Source organism: Mesoplodon densirostris, chromosome 9 (assembly GCF_025265405.1).
Source record: "Mesoplodon densirostris isolate mMesDen1 chromosome 9, mMesDen1 primary haplotype, whole genome shotgun sequence".
Taxonomy (NCBI): Eukaryota; Metazoa; Chordata; class Mammalia; order Artiodactyla; family Ziphiidae; genus Mesoplodon; species Mesoplodon densirostris.
This window is the reverse complement of record NC_082669.1, coordinates 18,668,214-18,692,326: the sequence shown is the minus strand read 5'-3', so window position 1 is coordinate 18,692,326 and position 24,113 is coordinate 18,668,214. Positions and strand designations below refer to the sequence as shown.

General features: G+C 43.1%; 1 pseudogene; it reads left to right on the top strand.

The window, feature by feature from the left end:
* The first annotated feature begins 613 nt into the window (after nt 1–613).
* LOC132496467 (large ribosomal subunit protein uL22m-like) lies at nt 614–17,374 on the top strand (annotated as a pseudogene).
* Nucleotides 17,375–24,113: the final 6,739 nt, after the last annotated feature.

Genomic DNA, 24,113 nt, shown 5'->3' with positions numbered 1-24,113 from the left:
AAGGAGGGAAGTCTTAAATATGAACAATGGCCTGTAAACTAGCTGCAGCTTGTCCCACTAGTCCTTTTATGTCAAGTCCTTGCAAAGATTGCAACTAGCCACCACCTTGATCAGAACGCTGTGATGAATTGGACTTAGAGGCAGGACACCAGCAGATCAGAGAGAAGCCAGGTGTGACTGCGCCCCATGTCCAAACCTCCCAGCCCCACCTCCTATCCGGCCCCTGCTGTGATGACCAGTTTCCTGTGGGCTTTGATGGACCTCGTGCGGATGCGCTTGAGCCTGTGCAGTGAACCTCTCAGTTCTGGCCTTGGGGTTTTGATGATGCTGAGGCAAGGGACGCCTGTGGGAACCGACCTGTGCACAGCCCAGAAGCGTGGGGGAATTAACAACCGTTCCCCATGTCCTCCCCTCTGTTGACAGTTCAGAGGTGTTTTCCATCAGCTCTTCAGAAGGTCTGGTCAGGATGGAGCACCAGGTGTCCTTAGCAATGGCCAGTTCAGTTTCATATCCTTGTATTGTTTCTCTCTCCTTCCCTGTTCCCCTCTCCTGTCCTGCCCTATCACTCCCAGAATTACATTCCCAAATAAACAACTTACAAGTTCCAGGAAAGATGGCAGTGGCAAACCTGGAACGTTTGGATGCGTTATGGATGCAGAATCTGAGGGGGAAGCTGGTCTTGGGGTTCCTTTCATCTCATAACATTTTACCCTAATCACATATCCACACCAGTGCTTCTCTTGAAATTTCTCGAAAATGGGAGAAAAAAATTGTTTAGCCTCCACAACTAACTGAAGCACCTCCTCAGAGGCCAGCTGAAATCTACCACTGTCGAAGACAAAGTACAGCAAAGACAAGATGTGGTATTTGGCAAAACTGATTCGAGGAATGTCCACTGACCAGGCTTTAGCTCAACTGGAATTTAGTGACAACAAAGGGGCCCAAATAATGGAGGAGGTTCTCTTAGAAGCACAAGATATGGCAGTGAGAGACCACAATGTGGAATTCAGATCCAGCTGAATATATACAGCTGAGTCCACTTCAGGGCGAGGCCAGTACCTGAAACACATCCGATACCACCATGGAGGTGGCTTTGGGATCGTGGAGGTTTGTTGCCATTATTTTGCCAAGTTGGTGGAAGGCCTCCCACCTCCACGTGAGATACCAAAGACAGTGTCACCCACACCAAAGGCTATATTCAGGAGCTTTGAAACCGGACCATCCCATTCACACTCTGTGATGGGGAAATTCAGACTCCACAGTGTATATATTTTACCATTTGTTTCCCAAAAACCAACAACAATGAAAGACAAATGCTTTTTATGGAGAAAAAACCCACCAAATCTGAAGGCTCTATTTTTCAGAGAACCAAGGCCAAGATACCTTTGGCGAAAACAATAAAAGGACACAACATTAAGGCCATCATGGAAACTCCAGGATGTCTGATAAGATTCTCTTCTGTCCCTCTTGCCTTCTCTCTCTCTTTTTTTTTTTGCAGTACACGGGCCTCTCACTGTTGTGGCCTCTCCCGTTGCGGAGCACAGGCTCCGGACGCACAGGCTCAGTGGCCATGGCTCACGGGCCCAGCCGCTCTGCGGCATGTGGGATCTTCCCGGACCGGGGCACGAACCTGTGTCCCCTGCATCGGCAGGCGGACTCTCAACCACTGCACCCCCAGGGAAGCCCGCCTTCTCTTTTCTATGGAGGGCAAACATGGCGAGTCCAGTATCCGCCTGCTTTCCTTTATGACCAGTCTGCCCTAATACGTCAACTTCCCTCTGCTCTCCGTCTCCTTCACTGGCTCCATTTGTAGCTGACAGCTCATCTCCACTAGCCCCTCAGCCAAAGCCCTCAGAAAACTGGCCGCTTCAACAGCTTTCCTGCTCTGCTTCAACTAAGTCCCTCTGGTCAGCTCCTGCTGCCGCCCTGGCAGCTCTCCTTTCCTCCTCCAACCTCGGCTTCTCTGCGTTCACAGGTAGCTCAGGCTGCTCTTCCCTTCTGACCAGTCGACCTGCCACCCACGTTCCCCAACTGTACCTTCAGGCCTTGCAACTTTCCTCCAGGGCATCACCGGCATCACCTCATCAGCTTCTTTTCACATACGCCGCTCACGCGCTCATGCTCTTCTGACCAGGGCAGTGGTGCCATGGGGCAAATAGAGAAAGAATCAGTGAAGAAAGAGTCCCTAAGAGCTGTCTGTTTGACTTCTTCAAGACAGCAATAATGTGTTGATTCATTTGGTAAATATTTATTTAGCGCCTAATATGTGCCACTCATTGTTCTTCGGTGCTGGGAATATAGCAGTGAGTAAAACAGAAAGTCCCTGCCCACATATAGCTTACATTCCAGTGAATAATGATAACTTAGTGATAGAACTGGGACTGAAATGCTACATCTCTCTTTCCTTCGTTTCACGCTACCTTTTCCCTTAATGACAGGCGTAGCACTCATTCCATACCTTTTATAGCTAAACTTTCTTACTAGTCTTCTGACTCAAGATTAAAATTGGTCTTTGACCCACTACCCCAAGCCACCTGGGCTCTTCTCCTCTTGAGAGAAAGCTTGATACCTAAATGGTCTTCAGCTGTAAACTATTAAAGGCTGTTGAGCCTACCTTTCCCTGCCTCAGCTGGGACCACACAACCTGAAGGGCAGGAATTGGCACTCAAAGCAGGACAGAGGCTCAATGCTCTAGCGTTTTCTATCGAGCTGCCGCTCTTTTTCATTGATGTCTCTTTGTGGTTTTGAAAGTACTTTGCCACCTTCTCAGATCTGTACCTTAATGTTTATTGTAACAATAGAAAACTCTTCCTTATGTAACAGCCTGCTTTAAAACCATCGTTAGTCTTAGCAGAGGGACATTAGATGACGAGACAACGGCTATCTGTGCTATCTGCATAGGAGAAGTTCAGCTCATAGATGGGCAACTGATTCAGAATGAGGCCGAGGGAGAGACAGTCTTTCTTATTTCCTCCCATTCCCTGCAAAGGTCATGGAAAATGACTGGGTGCTTTTTCAGTTTGAAGTGCACTGTCTTTGGGAATTGGCTGGTTTTGTATTTGAAGATAAAGGAATTTGTACCGTATGCTCCAGGTAGAATGCTATCTAACTTTTTTGTTTTCAAACATAATTTTGGGAAAGGGTATCTCCATTTCTTGATGGATTTGAATGATGGAGAAATCACCAACTGACTTGTCTTTACAAGGTCCATCTTTCCATGGCTCACGTTCTGACTACCCAAGATGATTTGAGGGGTGTAAGATCTCCACTGGGGAGATTTGGTCCTTGAAAATTTACCTTTACAGATCAGTTATGTTGGGTTAAGTATCACCTTTCTGTTATTAACAGCTTCTAAAATATAAATATTCTCTGGAAGGAGGTATAGGAGAGGATATATAATTTTCCCTGTACCCTTCTAGGTGCTTGACTGAGAATCCCTAGTAATAAAAGACAGATTAACAGGAGAAAAACAAATTTAATTATATATGTACATATGTGCTGGAGCCCCACAAAGACATGAGATTCAAAGAAGTGACCAAAATAGGAAACTTTTATACCTTTTAGACAAGGAAACAATTTGTGAGGAATTGACAAGACAAAATAGTAAAACGATGAAGTAACAAGTTTGCCTTGTTTGCCCTTGTTGGCCCTAAATGCCCTACCTCTGGTGATTAACCAGGGATGCTTTCTTCCCTCCCCGTATAGGGTACCTTTCACATGGGAGATTTCTCCTCCTTCAGGGAGACATAGGTGGGTCAAAGTGTTCTTCCTGCACCAGCTGTCTCTCAAGTACCTTAGTTCAAAATAATCAAGATGCCAAAGTGGCATATTTGGGGGTGATTTATTCTGAACCCCTACAGAGGTAACAAATTGCTTTCTTTACACATCAGTGAGTTTTATCACATTCATCTCAACTTGAAAGAACTCTGCAGAATGAACCCTGAATATCTATCTGTTGGGGAGGGAGGTAGAGAGCCTTGAACGGAATGAGGGACAGGCATTGAGAGGCGGTATGAGAGTCCCAAGGACCAATAAGGGGCTGGGTGGCCTTGTGTGATTATCAAGGATGTCATTAGGGTGATGCTGGGAGGGGAGGGAGGCCCCGGAGGGTTGTCTTTTCTGTCCTAAGGATTTTGTTTTTTTAAAGTGTAAACTCAAGAGTGTTTTCTTTATGTAATGTCCTAAGGATTTTTTTTTTTTTTTTTTTTTTTTTTCTGTGGTACGCGGGCCTCTCACTGTTGTGGCCTCTCCCGTTGCGGAGCACAGGCCCCGCATGCGCAGGCTCAGCGGCCATGGCTCACGGGCCTAGCCGCTCCGTGGCATGTGGGATCTTCCCGGACCGGGGCATGAACCCGTGTCCCCTGCATCGGCAGGCAGACTCTCAACGACTATGCCACCAGGGAAGCCCTGTCCTAAGGATCTTGATGGCTCTCCTTCCTCTGTGGACAAGAAGTAATAGTGCTGCTTCCGGGAATGAGCCCCTATACCTCTGCTCCCCAGGGTAAGCCATGTCTCTCAACTTTTTTCCTCACTCTGAGTTAGTCCAGACCACAGAAGCTCATCTGGGTTTGAGGATAGGCAGTAATGGCCATTTGGCTTAGGTATGGCCAATTTTATATTGGTTTCCTGCGAAAGCAGTGAAAAAGGACAGCACAAAGGTTATCAACAAGGTAAGTTTGCCAGAGTGTGGGAAGGCTCTCCATATAAGGCTTTATGTTATAGATGCCTTTTTAGAATTCAGTGGTCTTGTCAGCCTGCAAAGTTGCCTTTTATATAAGCCCCAAGTCAGAAAAAACTTACACCAGCATACAAGGCAATGATTTTACTACCCAGGAAGCTACTTCTCCCAGTCCTTTTGTCTGGATTTACAGCCTTGAAATTCTTATTGCGTCAGCCCAGGGACAAATCTCCCCTTAACTGTGCTTATGCTTCTGGGCTGAATTTTCCATTTATGTCCACTATGGATGATGACCACTACACATGCCTGACCTTCCAGGGGTGGGATGAACTTCTGTGAATAACAGCAGCTCACTCTAGTGAGGACTTAACTGGACAGAGAAGAAGGGAAGAGTATCTATTGACCTTTCTGGAATGGGGACGCTTCTAATACACCCCACAAGTGAGCGAGGGCTCCAGGCAGTGTTTCTTTTAAAGTTTACATTTTTAGTATTAATGGAAAGTGACAAAACAAACTTACATATAAGTTGCTTTATAAAGATTAGACTAGTTTCCCCATTGCTATGACATGTATTGAAGGTGGCAGTAAGGATATCTATAATATATTCTCTTTAATTTCCCACATCCTAATTTCAAATGCTTCAATTTGCAATGCTTGAGGAATACAGATTGCTTTTAAAATTGTGATTTTTATAGCTGTTTTGTTTTTCATGTTGATAAACTTAAAAAATATCTTCAGCAGTCTCGGAAATGATCTTCTGTATTGGAGGGTAAAGATGTGATGACAGTTTTTCTTCTTTATAACTCCTGTCTTTTTGGAACAGGCTGTGATTGTGGGTGGATTATTCTGATGCTATTGCTTTGTCTGTGCAGTATTTTGCAGCTTAAAAGTAAAAGTTTTCTCTGTTTTCATTAAACATACATCCTTGCTAAACATACCATGGTAACTCTCTAGATATAAATGAGTCTTTAGATCGGTTATTTCAGTTCAATGGCTCTTACATTTTGGCATGCATTAACATCACCTGGGAAGATTTCTAAAATGCACATATCTGGGTGTTACAGGGCATAAGACTGAGCAGCCTGGGTTGGGGCCCAAGAATCTGCATTTTAAGCTTTGGCCTGAGAGCCACATTCTGGGGGGTGAATCACTGCCTGAGAGCTGATTTCTCAGCCTCAGCACTATTGCCATTTTGGTTGGATGAATATTTGTTGTGGAACTGTTCTCTGCATTATAGGATATTTAGCAGGATCCCTAGCCTCTACGCACCAGATAGATGCCAGTAGCATCCCCACCTGCTGAGACAATAAAAAATGTCTCCAGGGCTTCCCTGGTGGTGCAGTGGTTGAGAGTCCGCCTGCCGATGCAGGGTCACGAACCGGGAAGATCCCACATGCCGCGGAGCGGCTGGGCCCGTGAGCCATGGCCGCTGAGCCTGCACGTCCGGAGCCTGTGCTCCGCAACGGGAGAGGCCACAACAGTTAGAGGCCCGCGTACTGCAAAAAAACAAATAAGCAAACAAAATGTCTCCAGACCTTGCCAAATGTCCTCTGGAGTGGTGGAGTTTGCAAAGCACTGGCTTAGCCTCTTTGCTCTTCCTAATTCAAACAACCTAGCCACTCAAGCGTTCTTGCCAGTGATGGATTTGTATATGGGACTCTAGTCCAAACTTAGTTGTCTTGAACTCTGTACGATAAAATGAATCTTTTGTCATGGAGGGCTCAAGCTAAGGGCTCATGACCATTTCCAGCCCCCAGACAATTCTTATTTGACCATATTTTTCTTTTAATTATTAAAATTAGTTGCTAACATTTACACATTTACAATTTGGTGAAAACTCATTTCTGGGTTTGCTTGAAAATTCAGAAGCTCAGACCATATCAGTCCACACTGCTAAGAGTCAACTGGACCAGGGGAACAGCTGCAGTAGAGGCCCAGAAGTGGTCTCCAGTTTCCCAAGTCCTCAGTTGGCTGACCTCACTTATCGAAGTACCTGTCTGGCTCCTAGAAACACTGGATTTGCAATTCCTGGTTTAAAAACTCCAAACCACTGACTGAGAATGGAGCACTCCATATGGAATAATTCTGCTAGGGCTGTTGGCAGCTTTGATGTTAACTCCTGAATGTATTCAAAGATTAATTAGATTGTGAGGCAATGGGCCAAATGTTTTAATCTCCTGTAATTAATATATCTTCCAATTTGGTAATATATTTATATGGAGTTTTATGTATTTCCCCTTTCTGGAGTAAAATCTGGATCATAGGCATTCAACTCCCATTGCTAATTTATCACATTCCACTACTACTTTTGTTGTTGACTAATGCAGCTCTGCATGTCTATTGAGAATTCTCTGTCTCAAGTGCTGGTTCTTTTTTTAAAATTGAAGAATAGTCGATTTACAATATTAGTTTCAGGTATACAACATAATGATTCAATATTTTTATAGATTATACTCCATATAAAGTTATTATAAAATATTGGCTTTAGTCCCTGTGCTGTACATTACATCCTTGTATCTTATTTATTTATTTATATTTATTTTTATTGTGGTATAGTTTGTTTACAATATTATATTAGTTTCAGGTATACAATATAGTGAATCAAATTTTTATAGATTATACTCCATCTATAGTTATTATAAAATATTGGCTATAGTCCCTGTGCTGTACAATATATCCTTGTAGCTTATTTATTTTATACATAGTGTTGGGTTGGCAAAAAAGTGCCTTTGGTTTTTAGATAAAAATAACAGGGCCTCCCTGGTGGCGCAGTGGTTGAGAGTCCGCCTGCCGATGCAGGGGACACGGGTTCGTGCCCCGATCCCGGAGGATCCCACATGCCGCGGAGCGGCTGGGCCCGCGAGCCATGGCCGCGGAGCCTGTGTGTCCGGAGCCTGTGCTCCGCAACGGGAGAGGCCACAGCAGTGAGAGGCCCGCGTACAGCAAAAAAAAAAAAAAAAAAAAAAAAAAAAAAAAAAAAAAAAAATAACAGACACGTTTTTCATTTTCACCAGGAACTTTATTGAACAACGTATTTGCTCTTTTGTTTCACTGTCTTCTGCCATTTTTCAGGCAACTTCATAATTCCATCTTCCCAAAACTTTTTATCTTTTTGAGCAAAGAACTGTTCCAGGTGTCTTTTACAGTCTTCCAGGGAATTGAAATTTTTTCCATTAAGAGAATTTTGTAAAGACCTAAATAATGGAAATCCGAAGGTGCAATGTCTGGTGAATACAGTGGATGAATCAGAACTTCCCAGCCAAACTGTAACAGTTTTTGCCTGGTCATCAAAGAAATATGCAGTCTTGCGTCATCCTGATGGATGATTATGCATTCTCTGTTGACTAATTCTGGACGCTTTTCATCGAGTGCTGCATTCAGTTGGTCTAACCGAGAGCAGTACTTGTTGAAATTAATCGTTTGGTTTTCCGGAAGGAGCTCATAATAGAGGACTCCTTTCTAATCCCACCATATACACATCACCTTCTTTGGACGAAGACCGGCCTTTGGTGTGGTTAGCGGTGGTTCATTTCATTTGCCCCAAGATCTCTTCCACTCCACATTATTGTACAGTATCCACTTTTCATCACCCCTCACAATTGGTTTTAAAAATGGAAGGTTTTCATTACGTTTAAGTAGAGAACCGCGTGTGGAAATACACTCAAGAAGGTTTTTTCCACTTATGTGGAACCCAAACATCAAAGTGATTAACATAACCAAGCTGGTACAAATGATTTTCAGTTCTTAATTTGGATATTTTGAGTATGTTGGCTATCTCCCTTGTGGTATAACGTTGATTGTTCTCAGTTAATGTCTCAATTTCATCACTACCAGCTTCAACTGGTCTACCTGACCATGGAGCATCATCCAGCGAGAAATCTCTAGCACGAAACTTCGCAAACCACTTTTGACACATTTTTGATCAGTCACAGCACATTCTCCATAAAGGTGCATAAATCTTTTTTTTTGCATTTCAGTTGTGTTTTTACCTTTCTTGAAATAGTAAAGCATGATATGCTAAAAATGTTGCTTTTTTCTTCCATCTTCATTAAAATGGCTACACAAAAATTCACCAATTTTGATAAGTCTTTTTTTAAATGTACGCTGATGACAGCTATCACATACAATCTAACATAACTGTTTCGAATGAAGTTAAAGACAACCGAGTGCTACTAGAGCCATCTTATGGACAAAAATGAACAAACCTTTTGGCCAACCCAATAGTTTGTAGCTCTTAATCCCCTACCCCTATCTTGCCCTCCCACCCTTCTCCCCACTGGTAACCACTGGTTTGTATCTGCGAGTTTGTTTCTGTTTTGTTATATTCATTTTGTCTGTATTATTTTTTAGATTCCACATGTAAGTGAAAACATACAATATTTGTCTTTCTCTGTTTGACTTATTTCACTAAGCATAATACTTGTCCATCTATGTTGTTACAAATGGCAAAATTTCATTCTTTTTTATGACTAATATTCCATTGTGTATGTATATATGTGTGTGTGTGTGTGTGTGTGTGTGTGTGTACATGCCATGTCTTCTTTATCCATTCATCTATTGATGGACACTTAGATTGCTTCCATAAATTGGCTATTGTAAATAATGCTGCTATGAATATTGGGGTGCATGTATCTTTTTTTTTTTTTTTTTTTTGCGGTACACGGGCCTCTCACTGTTGTGGCCTCTCCCATTGCAGAGCACAGGCTCCGGACGCGCAGGCTCAGCAGCCATGGCTCATGGGCCCAGCCGCTCCGCGGCATGTGGGATCTTCCCGGACTGGGGCACGAACCCGTGTCCCCTGCATCGGCAGGCGGACTCTCAACCACTGTGCCAGCAGGGAAGCCAGCATGTATCTTTTTGAATTAGTGTTAAGTGGTGGTTCTTGATAGACAGATGAACCATTTCCAGGAAACAGAGAAACAAAGGAGAAAAGGGTCTGTGATGCACAATTACCCTCACCCTACCTGAACCTATGCTCTTGTGTGACTAACAATTGCATATGTGATGGCTAGAAACTTAGACTTATGACTGATTTCAAAAGAAAGATAAGAGGAAAATGTTGCAGGTGGGGCTGACTGGCTTCATGGGCATGTGACTGTACATTCACACAAAGCCCTGTGCGTAGAAGGGCCCTGCACTTCACTTAATGCTCTGCTGTTGCCATTGTGAATTTCTTTCTTTCTTTCTTTCTTTCTTTTTTCTTTAATTCATTGTAATAGCAGAAGACTAGAAACAGGGAAAATGTCCATCAGCAGGGACTGGGTAGATAAGGCACCCAGTGGAGGACTCTGAGGCTGAAAAATGAACAAGGAAGATCTCAACATATTGCTGCGGAGAGATCGCTGGGGTGGGCCGTTCTGTGAATAAAGCAAAGTGGGTGTCCAGAATGGGCAATGCTTATCACTTTATCATAAAAGGATTTAGCTGAGGAACAGCCAGGTGGAAGAGAAGCATAGGGCAATGTATGTGGGAAGGAGCGTGGAGCTTCCATGATGCACCACTCTCCCCAAGTCTCCATGTGTTCACCAACCTGGAAGCTCTTGAAATTCTTAATAATTTTTGAACAAGAGGCCCTGTAATTTCATTTTGCACTGAGCTCTGCAAGTTATATAGATGGATCTGTCTGGAGGAGGGGATTTTAAATTTTATTTAATTTTATTATTATTGGAGGTGGGAGTGTTCAAGAACATTAAGTTCAGGAATATATTATTGTAAGGAGAAACAAGTGCTTTCCCCTTGATGACACTGGAATACATTTATCCAAGAAATTAACAAACAACCTCGCAAAACCAGCTATGTGTGAGGAACTGCTAGGAGGCAAGGAAACAGAAGACAGAAGGCAGTATAGTGGTGTGAGCCAGGTATAAATGGATTCTAATGAATTTAGACAAACCACATAATTTCTTCAAGTCTTAGTTTCTTTATCTGTAAAATGAGGATAATAGTTTTGATGTTATGAAGTTGTAAGGTTTAAATGAGATAGCGTGTGAGTACCTCATACAGTGATTGGCACATAGTAAGTCCTCAATATATGGCAGTTATATTAATATGGGGCTTTGCTCTCAGGAGTCTATAATCCAGAAGAGGAGACAAAGATGTATCAAATCATGGCAGTAGAATCTGGTGTATTAGCTCAGGCTGTTACAACAAAATATCATAGACTGGGTGGCTTAAACAACAGAAATTTGTTTTCTCACATTTCTGGAGGCTGGTAATTGAGATCAGGGTACCAACATGGTCAAATGGTCAAGTTCTGGTGAAAGTTCTCTTCCTGGCTTTGGGACAGCTGCCTTTTTGCTGTGTCTTCACTTAACAGAAAGCTCTGGTGTCTCTTCCTTTTCTTACTAGGACACTAGTTTTATTGGATCAGGGCTCCACCCCTAAGACTTCATTTAACCTTTTTTTAAAAAATTTATTTTATTGAAGTATAGTTGATTTACAATGTGTTAGTTTATGCTGCACAGCAAAGTGATTGTTATATATATATATATATATATATATATATACACACACACACACACACATACATATTCTTTTTCATATACTTTTCCATTATGGTTTATTACAGGATATTGAATATAGTTCCCTGTGCTATACAGTAGGACCTTGTTGTTTTTCATTTAATCTTCATTACTTCCTTAAAGGCCCTAGTTCCAAATATAGTCACATGGGGGGTTAGAGCGCCCCATATCCATTTTGAGGGGGTACAATTTAGGCCATAACATCTGGTATAAGTACAACCAGGGCATCATGAATGCCAAACTCTGCTAGTAGAGAGAGGTCAGAGAAGGCTTCACAGAGGAGGTGATTCCTGAAATGCATCTAAAATGTTTTAATCAAAGCAAGTATTTGCTCAAAATAAATCAAAGAGCATCGAGGAGTATACAATAATAAACAATAGTCTCCCCACCTCTCTCCAGCCTCAGGTTCACTTTCCATAGTTGATGCTATGGAACGAATGTTTGCGTCCCCTCAAAATTCATATATTGAAACCATAATCCCCAGTGTGATGGTATTTGGAGGTGGAGCACTTGTGGGCTAATTAGGTCATGAGGGTGGGGCTGTTAAGATGGGCTTAGTGCCCTTATAAGAAGAGACACAGGAGTAAAGAACTTTCTCTCCCTCTCCCCCTCTCTCTCCCCCTGCTGCCCTCTCCCTTTCCCCTCCCCCTCTCCCATGAGGATACAGTCCCCAGTAAATCACAAAGAGTACTCTCACCAGATACTAGATCTGCTGGCATCTTGTTCTTGGATTCCCCAACCTCCAGAAATGTGAGAAATAATTTCTGTTGTTTAAACCTCCCAGTGCCATTGTATGATATTCTGTCATAACAGCCTGAACGAAGACAGTCAATATTAAAAAATATTTGTATTAGTTCTCATATGTGACACTCTTCTCCACTCTTCCAATACTAGATGTCTATCTTATTATTTTTTTTCTCCAGGTTCTTCTTTTTTTTTTTTTTTTTTTGCGGTATGTGGGCCTCTCACTGTTGTGGCCTCTCCCGTTGCGGAGCACAGGCTCCGGATGCGCAGGCCCAGCAGCCATGGCTCACGGGCCCAGCCGCTCCGTGGCATATGGGATCCTCCCAGACCGGGGCACGAACCCGTATCCCCTGCATCGGCAGGCGGACTCTTAACCACTGCGCCACCAGGGAGGCCCTCCAGGTTCTTCTATTGGTTATCTTTGTGATTATAAATAATTTACCTCAACCTGTTTCTTGTGACATCAACTTTCAGCATTATCTATTGACTCCCAGCTTTATAAAAAGAAAATCATTCCCCATTCTTTTCTCTAGCTTTCCTCCTCCTGCCATGGCCCTCCTTTTGTCATTTTTACCTTTTACATTATCAAGATTACCAATTTGTATTCTGTTCTGCTACCACAGTCAAGTCTTCCTTGCAAGCCAAAAAAGCAACTTTTGTGTTATTAGGCCTGTGCAAATGCTGGCCCAAGTTATGTGCTTGAAATACTTTCACTTCTTTACTGAGCCAAATGATATAAACTCAGCACCGGTAGGAGGATTTCTTTTCTTACAGTTTAGAAATTTGTAAGAAAGTCGAATGGAGTTCTCTTGTCTTATAATTTAGAAATTTCTTAAAACCATTATGTACTTGAGTTTGCCACATATTTAGATATATTTTTCTTGTGGAGTTTTATTTTTAAGTTTCTAAATGCCTCTCTCTCTCTCTGTTTTTTTCTTAAAGCACTGGCTTTGACAAATTCTATTCCATCATACCATCTGTCTTAGACCAGGTTGTTATAACAGCATATCACAGACTGGGTGGCTTAAACAGCAAAAACTTATTTCTCACAGTTCTGGAAGCTGGAAGTCCAAGATCAGGGTGCCAGTGCCATTGGGTTCTGGCGAGGGCCCTCTTCCAGGTTGCAGATCGCAACTTCTTATTGTATCCTTAATGGTAGAGAGCACAGAGAGAGGAAGCAAACTCTCATGACTCTTAAAAGGGCACTAATCCCATTCATGAGGGCTCTACCCTCATGAACTTATCTAATTCTAATAACCTCCCCAAGACTCCAACTCTTAATACCATCATGCTGAGGGGTAGGATGTCAACATATGAATTTTGGAGGACACAAACGTTCTGTCCATACACCATCTTTTCCATCAAGATCACCCTCTCATAGACCTCCCTTTCGTCCAGAGAACTCCATCCTCCTACTTCTACAGGAATTGCTTTTTTCCTAGATCTGGACTACAGCTATCATTCTGGAAATACCAGGACTTTCTTTAACTGCTCTTTTGTATTGCATCTACTGTTTCCTGAATCCCATAACTTCTTGTTTCTTGGTTCTCTCCCTCATTTTGCAAAAATAGATCAAGAAACTTCTTAAAAATAGTATAAAACATTTGAGATATGCATGTCTCAAAGTATCTCAGTTTTGTAAACACATTTGATAGTTTGGCTGGGTATAGTATTCAAGTATAACCAGGACAGTGCAATTTTCAACTGGTTTTGTCCAGCCCTGTCTTGATATATTCACGTTACCAACATCCCACAAAATATCTTAGGTACACCATCAGAGAGTGGATAATCCACCCATACGAATGAGTGCCCCATCAAACTGGACACTCAATGGATGATGACCAGCCATTGACAATAAGGGTGGAGTTTCTCACTAGAGACTGCAGCCAGTGTGGACAGCCCAGCACCAAATCAGTTTCCAGGCAACCAAGTGACATCTGTCATAAAAGCTTTCCCCATCCTGCCAATTCCTCTCTTAGAGTTTTCTTCATTCCTTTCTGAAGTGGTCCCTTTGCCTTTTTCTTCCCTTTCCTGGTACATATTTTATCTAGGCTTTAGAGTGGAAAAACTAGCCCTTCAAGCATGCAGATGTATCTTTCCATCTGGTCCTCTGTCTAAAGACTTTTTCCTTTTAATTTTATAGTCTTTGTTGCTGCTTCCAAAGTGGGTGACTCATGCCTATCTGAGTAGAACTGAGTGGAAGAAAATAGACCCTAGGGGTTCACATGAGTAGGTAAAGAGGTTAAAGAAACACACAGGAAATATACAGATTCATAGTCCAAGATAGTCCACAACAGATTGGAAATTATTTGCTCTTAGACCTTTGAGAGCATAGCTCCATTGCTTTCCAGCACCCACTGTTACTAATAAGAAATCAGATGCTAGTTTGGCTTGTTCTTTTGTGGCTGACTTGTTTTTACTTTCTGGAAGAGTTGAAGGTGTGTGTGTGTGTGTGTGTGTGTGTGTGTGCGCGTGTGCGTGTGTGTGCGTGTGTGTGTGTGTGTGTGTGTTTTACACGGGCCTCTCACTGTTGTGGCCTCTCCCGTTGCAGAGCTCCGGACGCACAGGCTCAGCGGCCATGGCTCACGGGCCCAGCCGCTCCACGGCATGTGGGATTCTCCCGGACCGGGGCACGAACCCATGTCCCCTGCATCGGCAGGCGGACTCCCAACCACTGTGCCACCAGGGAAGCCCTGAAGATGTTCTCTTTATGCTTGGTGTTCTGAAATTTCATAGTAACATGTTTAGGAATAAGTATTTTTAAATTCTTGAATTAGGTATTTAATAGATCTTTTCAACTGGAAGATTTGTGACCATGTGGCTTTAAAAGATTTTCATTATTTCTTTGCTAATTTCCTCTTCTTCATGGTCTCTGCACTCTCTTGAAAGTTGATTTGTTGAATGCTAGACTTGCTGAATTAGTCGTCTCAACTTTTAAAATTTTTTATTGTGGTAAAATATACAAAACATAAAGTTGTCTCAACTTTTATCTCATTTTAAAATTTCTGTCTTTTTGTTCTAAGGTTTGAGCAATGTCCTTGACTTTTCCATTCTTCTATTACATTTTTAAAAATATTAGTAATTAATCATTTCTAATGGTTCATTCTGTTTATGATTGCTCCTTATTTATAGTATCTTCTTGGTTTAAGGATAGCTAATCTCTCTGAGGATTTTCATTAAAATTGCTTTGTTTCCTGAATTATTTCTGTTTTTCCAATTATTTATCTTGGTCTCACTTTCTTGTTGCTGGTTTTCTTCTTATGCCTGGTAATCCTAAGTTGTCTGTTCATACAGAAGAAGGAGAGACTGAATAGCTAGTGTGGCTTTCTTCTGCTGTAATGTAAGAAGGACTCTTCAAGGTGACACTCTGCATGGGGTGACACTGAGCAGGCAGGGCTGTGGCTCATAGTCATTGCTCTCAGGTGAGCAGGGTAGGGGCTGCCCATCAGGCTACGGATCCTCCCAAGCAGTTGAATGAAAAGGGTTTCACTCACAGACACCATCGTCCACTCTAGAAACCTTAGCTTCGGTCATTTAGTTCATGTGGAGCTAGATAGCTCAAATGGTTCAAGTTTGAAAATACAGTACAGATCTTCCTGGACTTATGAGGGGGTTACATCCTGATAAACCCATAGTAAGTTGAAACTATCAGAAGTCAAAAATGCATTTAATACCCCTAACCAACTAAACGTCATAGCTTAGCGTAGCCTGAACATGCTCAAAGCACTTACATTAGCCTACAGTCGCAAAAAATCATCTAACACAAAGCCTATTTTATAATAAAGTGTTGAACATTTCATGTCATTTATTGAATACTGTACTGAAATTGAAAAACTGAACAATAGAGTTAGATAGATAGAGTGGTTGTATCAGTTGTTTACCTTCATGACTGGGAGCTGTGTTCCTGCCCTCACCAGCATCATGAGAGAGTACTGCACTACATATTGCTAGCCCAGGAAAAGATCACAATTCAAAATTCGAAGTGTGGTTCCTACTGAATGCATATTGCTTTCACACCATTGTAAAGTAAAAAAATCCTAAATTGGGGACTGTCTTTGTAAACCAGTGGAATTTTCCAGTGTAGATGCTTTGTTTTAAATTAGTGAGTTTTAAACTATTTTTATTCTTTTAATTGGACTGAAGACAGTTTTAAAATTTTGAATATGAATTTACTTGCAATAGGAAGTATTGCAGAACTAGAGTGTGTAGATGCATGAATGGTTTTAATGCCGTAACTGATTTCTTTAAAGAAGGACTCACCTGTGTGTTGCGCTACTACAGCTTTTCAAGTAGACATTTTCTTAGTAATTAAGCTCAAATTCTGGAGTTCTTACCCCCTTTCACTTTTATTTGGATGTTGTTTCATGGTATACACCTAGTTTTTTTGTTTTTTGTTTTTGCTTCTGCCCTTTTATTATTTATTTATTTTTTTACAACTTTATTGGAGTATAATTGCTTTACAATGGTGTGCTAGTTTCTGCTTTATAACAAAGTGAATCAGTTATACGTATACATATGTTCCCATATCTCTTCCCTCTTGCGTCTCCCTCCCTCCCACCGACCCTATCCCACCTACCTAGGTGGTCACAAAGCACCAAGCTGATCTCCCTATGCCTAGCTTTTTTATGTCTCCAAATTAAAACATTATATATATATTTATACTATATATATATCTATCTCTCTATACATATACACACACACACATTTATATGTGTATATATATACTATCACCAATTAGTCAATGTAGAGTTGGGTAGTTCCAATGGTTCTACTTAAAAAAGAAATAAAACTCTGGTACCTCCAAATGAGAAAACATTTCCCAGTCTCTCCACTTTTCCTTTCCTCCTCCTTTCTTCCTACATAGAAGTTTAATACCGGTTCAGAAAATGTCTATTCAATCAACTCTTTTTAACATCCATTACAGGAATCCTGAATCCTATCCAACATTATCTTGTTTCTACATTGCAAATTTAAGGCGCTAGGATCTTTGTGGCCTAAAATTGGTAAACTGTCCTTTTGCTTATCTGGGTTGCCTCTACTTAAGTCCTAGGTTTTAACTTTGGGTAGATCCCGGGGCATATCTCATCTCTTCCTTCCCGGGGTTACTCTGGAACCTGCAGAGTAGCCCCCACTAGCTCCATAGAGGAACCTGTTGTTGTCTCCTTCGGGATCAGCCTGGACCAGCACGACTCTCAATACAGCGAGTGAAGTTAAACAACCTCAGACTCTTCCAGCAGAATCTTAAGACTCTCCTCGTTCAGGTGAGATCCCCAGTTTTCTGGAGATGGCAGAGGCCCAGCCTGGGATTCTGCATGCCTTCAGACTGCTGCAGAGCCCCACAAATGCCCCACGAAGGCCACTCCGGGAGCCAGCTGTCTCTCCAGGGTGGAGGCTGAATGCTGAGCTGACACTCTCCATGCAGAAACCCTAACGGTGCCCCGGTAGCCAAGAGCTAACGGCTTCTGCTTCAGCCCAGGAGACCCACAAGCTCGAAGTCGAGTTAAGGGTCCAAGGGCAGGGGAAGGTGATGCCTGGACCTCTCAAAGAGGCTTCCACCCCTTGATGCCCTCACCCCACGCATCTCTTATGGAATCTACGCATTTGTCACCGGCAAAGCTCACTGGAGTCGCTGGGAAAAATAAAATGGAACCTAGGTGAGAAGGCCTAATCTCCTCTTTTGGGCTTCGTGTAGTTTCACTTGCCTTAGGGGGCCGCGTGCAGAGGCCTTGCATCTAAGAAGGATTAGAGTTCCCAACGCAGAACTGCAGCGCCTGACACCTCGACTCCCGCGGGCCGTGTGGAAAAGCGCTGCCCACGACACTGCGGTGCAACACGGGCGGCTGACCCTGCGCAGAGACCTGCACGGCGCACTTCCGTCTGCAGCCCGTGAGCAACGCGCCTGCGTTAGACCCAGGAGAACTCCGCCCGCCCCCCCCCGCCACCCCCCCCCCCGCCGCCCCGCAAACGAGATCCTATAAAGCAGCCCCGCCCACAGCCTGTCCCAAACGGAGCTGGGTCTTCTGCTGGCTGGAATGGCAGGGGGCAGCAGAAGGACCCTTGTAGGGGACAGGTTAGGGAGGGTCGGTAACAGGCTGAGTGGCCCTGTTTATCTGTTTTGGGTTTTTTTTTTACATTCTGTTTTGTTGCCCTGACCTGATCCTTCCTTTCCGGGTGGTAGTTTCATTCCAGGCTGAAGCTTTCAGAACTCGAGCCCCCAGCCCCTTTACCCTAGTAACGTAAAGAGGGCAACCGGCCTCTAGGGGTTATATTAACTGCTTGTTCCCTCTTTCCAGCCGTTTACTAGAATTTACCCAAATACCAGTAAGTTAGGTGCAAAATCAAGTACCTTCATGCAATAGACGTTCAGTTCAACAAATACAAACATTTTAATAGAACAAATTGAAATAAATTATCTAACTGGTCTCTGTGCTGTGCCTCCAAAGAGTGGCCCGGTGGCCCTATGTCCCCATCTGCATGTCCCTGCTCAGCCTCTGCTTTACCCTCCTAACCCCCCAGCTGCTCCTAGCCCTTCCTCTCAGTCTAGGATACAAGCGTTCACCTAATGGGTGACTGGTGATGGACACGTGGTAACCAGAGGAGAAGACAGACAAGGACAAGAAGGTCGGTGGCAACTCTAAAGCAACCCACGACACCCCTGTAATGACATTTGAAAGTGGCTCAGCCCTGCTCACTATCAGCTCCACGCTAAGGAAGAGATGGGCTGTGAATTTATTACTGTCTTCTCAAATACAAGCTGGGATAGCTTGAAAATCTGAAGAAATGTAACCGTGTACTCAGATATGTTGCCCACCTATTGGGAGTGGCAGAGAGGTTGCTCTTGAGAAATTGAAATAAGGTCGCTGGCAGAGAGTTAAACTATAAAATCAACACAGCTTAGCACAGAATACAGAACCTGGAATATGCAAAGCCTTTAAGACATGAATAAAGACACAGACCTACTAGAGAATGGACATGAGGACATGGGGAAGGGGAAGGGTAAGCTGGGACAAGGCGAGAGAGTGGCGTGGACATATATACACTACCAAACGTAAAATAGATAGCTAGTGGGAAGCAGCCACATAGCACAGGGAGATCAGCTCGGTGCTTTGTGACCACCTAGAGGGGAGGGATAGGGAGGGTGGGAGGGAGGGAGAAGCAAGAGGGAAGAGATATGGGAACATATGTATATGTAAAACTGATTCACTTTGTTATAAAGCAGAAACTAGCACACCATTGTAAAGCAATTATACTCCAATAAAGATGTAAAAAAAAAAAAAAAAAAAAAAAGACAATGCCTCCCCCACCCGCAGGCCCAGTCCACAGAGACAGTAACCTGACTGATGTTAACCTGAATCCAAGAAATAATATGAAAATCAGGAGCATGGTGATCAGCTTGAGAGCATAGGAAATTGAGTCACCAGGAACAGTTAGCAAGGGCCTCCAAACCATTGTCCAGGGCAGAGGGAATAATCCCCTCCCACTGGCCAGACCAGTCACATCTTGTAGGTGGAAGCATCAGGCTATGTCAGCCTAATGCTTTTAAGCACTGAAGAACTCTTTGTTCTGATTTCCTGCTCTCTAGGCGATCTCTGATTATTATCTGACTTCCTCTCTGGTTCTGCTTACAGAAATGAATCTTATGAGGGATTTTAGTATCCTATTCCTTAAAACGTTATTTATTTTTTCTGATGGTAAATGAACAAAATAGCATTTTGACCACTATATTATTTGGCTTCCCCTGTGTTGACCAACCGGGGAAGAAAGGACTGGTTATATAATATATGTGTTCCTGTCCCTGTGAGAGGTACTTCTCATTGTCAGTGAACGATCTGACATTCCGTTTGGGGGGAATTCATGGATGTGAATCTGCCCCTGAGGAGATGAATATACTCCAGGAGCATTTGGTTTTGGGAGCCTGGAAGGGGGAAGGCCTGATTCTGAGGAGAGTTCCCTTGGTGAGGACATAGCCACTGGAGCCTTGTTTCCCATGTGATAGCATATGATAAACCCATATGCTTGTAGCTGCTGTTATTTTACCATTTTTAGGCAAAGATAAAATGTTCAATTCATAATGTAAGATACAGCGCTGACGGTGCATGGCGTGCCCAACGTTAACATCTGGTTTCTAGAACAAAAGTGTGGCATTGTTTCCCCTCATATTCATCCTTTTAAAATTTCCCCTTCACTCAGTGTAAAATAAACAATGTTTGAAAATTTCAACTTAATTAAAATCCTGGCGCAGATGCATTTATAATTAGGCCTACCGATTAAGAAGGGAAAGGAGGAAGGCAAATGAATTATTTCAACCCTAAACTCACCCTCTCCTATTCCCCTACAAGCCAGAGACAAGATGAGATTTGTGCTAAGAGATGAGAAGAATTTCCATCCTGTTTGGATTATGCTGAGATGCTTTTGGAAGACGTGTAAGAGAAGAAAACAGAGAGACAGGGAAGCACAATTCCCTATCTACTTCTTTTCTGGATACACATTTATAAACCCTCAGCACCATGCCCCAAGAAGGCAGGATTTCCAATCTGGAGCAAGCAGAAGCAGTAGCTTTTAAAATAGAACAGCAGGATTGCCTGGGAGGGGATCCTAGCTAGCGATAATGGCTGCCGTTTCCATGGCAATTGCAAGCACAAGTCAGATTCACCTGCAACACCGGCGTCTCTGCTCCTTTTGTTCAGGGCAAACTACCATTTAACAGCAGACTGCACTGTTAGCAAGACAGACATTTAAGTGAATTGGATGCCACCTTTCTGTGTACAGATCCTTTGTCCTCTAATGAATCTGCAGCTCCTGTTTGCATAGTAACAGGAGGGGGCTTGAAAAAAATACTGTTCTGAAAATGTTTGTAGTCTCACCTGGGCCAAATTTTTCTAAGAGTTTGTCTTTAATTCTCAAATCCAGTGATTCCCAAACGCTACCATTCCTCAGAATCCCCTACATCTGCAAAATGCAAATTCCCAGGTGCCACCGCCCAGAAAATCTGATTTAGTAAGTCTGAGATGGGGCCCAGGACTCTGAATTCTTAATAGGTTCCCTAGCTGATTCAGATACAGATGGGGGCTTGGTTCATTACAGCTCGGTGGCAGGGCTCCCTCAGAGGGTACCCTATGCCTGCTGTTTTCATCCAGAGAAGAGACAAGGAACACTCTTCTGCAGCACCTTGCCAGCCAGCTTCAGAGAACAGGCAGGGGGAACTGTTATTTGCAAGTTCAAGGCAGGGAGATGAAGTTCGAATCGCGTTCCGCCCTCCTCATAACAGTCAGTGTGGGCTTCATCTTTAGGAAGGCCACAGCTTCACAGCTTTACGAAGGGAGAAAGTGTCCCTTTGATTTCCTGTTCTTGCTGACGCTAGGTCCCCACGCCTTGGAGAAGTCTTCCTGTAGCAACCTCTTCCATCATCCTTCTATTTTTCTAGGCTCTAGGCTTTAGATGTGCTAAGACAGTCTCTCCCCATTGCTTTCTTTCAGTTTCTAGGTTGCCCTAGATCCTTCTTTGAACCATATTCTGTTTGTTAAATAGACAAAGGATCTCCACAAGCACCCGCCTCCAGGGACAGCCTCGGAAAAGAGTCTGGCATGGCTGGGCAGCCTTTCTGCAGAGCCGGCATTGAAGGTAGACAGGAGTCACAGGCAGTGGCTCAGGTTGAAATCCAGAACATCCCAAGTGAAACTTTGCAGGGAGATGCTTCCCTTGCTCCAAGCCCGCAGTCCTCAGTTTCAGAAATAACTTCATGTGCACGTGCCGAAGCGCTGCAGGTGGTATTGATGATTTTATTCAAATGCAGTTTCTCTCTGAAGGAGAACAAATTAGATGTGAATAAAAGTCCTGTTTTTGGAAAGGAGAAGTAAGTGATGCACTGATAGAAGTGATGCACTGATAGATGCACTGATGCATTGATAGATATTTGGAATGTGAGAACTCTTTCCTAAGGCTTTATCCTCAATGACTTAACTTTTCTTACAGCAGGAGGAGGCCAAATCACAGAGAGGAAGGACCTGGCGACCGCTGTGTCACTGACACTTTGTGGCTTTTCTCGTTTTCACAAAATGGGAACAACAGGACTGGTTTCCAATGCGATGAAAATTCAAAATAAAATGTCACGTAGGCAGTTGTTGACAACTGCTTTATTTTTTTAATCTACTAACTTTTGTGAACTGGAACCTCCCTTGTCGATAAGTGCAGGGCCAGCTTTGTAAACAAGTCCCAGTTGAGGTCAGAGCACAGGGTTCCTGGGCTATTAGCCTTGTCAAGGGAACTCCGTGGAGTTCTACTAAGAAGGCGACGGTAGCAGGGAGCAGTAAGATGTGGTGGTTAAGCCTACAAAGCTTTGACACCAGGCTGCCTGAGTACTAATCCATACTCCCCACATACTCAACAGACTCCTTGTCTGTAAACTGGGAATCGTGAGAGCTACATCCTGTGATTATGGTGAGAGGCAGACAAGGGGATGCATGTTAAGTCTCTAGCAGAGGGTGGGCACTTAGCCAGGTTTGCTATCCTGAATGTGGAGAATCAAATGTGTGCATTTGATATCACTTCATGGAATGCTTGAATTTATTTGGAAGATCAGGGAGACGGAGCTATCACCACTTAGACTGGAAGAGTTAGCTCTCTGGTTGCCATCTGTGTCCATGGGATGCAATTAGCCACCATGAATCCCTTCATCAAGCAAATAGGAGAGAGCATGTCAATAGCCTTGGACTTGACTCTAATCATTGCTGTTTCCGGTGGCCCAGGACTCCCCTTTTATCCACACCCAACTTCCATTATCAGATTCTCTTTAGCAGATCTTGTGCCTCACCTCTTTAATATCCGAAAGTCCCATTTCTTCTCAAGGTCTGCTCACTGCGTCTAAGGTAGAAAGAGGGGACACTATGCCTCAGTGGAGCCGTGTCCTCCTGTGCAGCTGAATGAGGTGGAGCGTTTTGAGTTAACAAGGACAAATCCAGCTCTCCTTGATGCTCCAGCTCTTCATCTCTCTCCCTTGGCCTCAGGTTGCTTGACTGCTGTCCTGCATGCTCAGTGCAACACGGTGGTGAGGAAGACAGGGACAGTCCCCGTCCTCGTGGAGCTTACAATCTAGAGGGAGAACAATCACAAACAGGTAAAGGACAAATAAATAATTTCATGTTATCGAAAATAGTCCCGTGAAACACACAATTACCTTCTGGCTCTAGACTTGCTCCTCATACTTTCTGGACTACAGAATAAATATGGGCTATTTTAAAATAGAACATTATCATTTCCTTTATAGATCATCTATTTTTATTTCTCTAATTACCATGTAAATGACCATCTCTAAGACGTTGAGCTACACAAACGAATATCAAAGATTTAATAAACTCTCAACATTTGAAAAAAGCTTAAAATATGTGTCACAACAGAAAAGGAAAGTTATATTATCCAATAACAGATATACATTATTTAGCATAGGCAATCATTAAAGATACAGATGTAACTGTAATTTTAACCTTTTAAGTGGACAAGTGGAATCATTGTGTGATTGTAAACATTAGTTGCTACACTATTCAGCAGCAGCAAAGATAAAGTATTTTATCTCATTGCTAATGTTTATATTATTGCAGAAAAATGCTAAACATGATAATATAACAGTTATTACTAAAGAAAAGAATTATTGCAACAAAAGATGAATATCTATTTAAATTAATATATATATTAATTGTAAAATGTAGAGAATATGAGGTAATTTTTAAATTATTATAAGACTAAAATATTCCATTAACATGTTTTAGTTAAAAATAATCATTCAGGGCTTCCCTGGTGGTGCAGTGGTTGAGAGTCCGCCTGCCGATGCAGGGGACACAGGTTTGTGCCCCGGTCCGGGAAGATCCCACATGCCGCGGAGCGGCTGGGCCCGTGAGCCATGGCCGCTGAGCCTGTGCGTCCGGAGCCTGTGCTCTGCAACGGGAGAGGCCACAACAGTGAGAGGCCCGCGTACCGCAAAAAATAATAATAATAATAATTCATGTTGTAACCAGAGCTTCAAAGGAAAGGTATTGGGATCATGCAAAGACCTTGTTCCCTCTGTGGCTCTGAGCTCCCTGGAACCCTGGTCCATAGCAGCACCACTGGGCTCCCCCAATCTCCCAAAGGGCGGCTCAGGCCCACGGTGCCCGTCCTCTTTCACTGCTGTGGCGTCC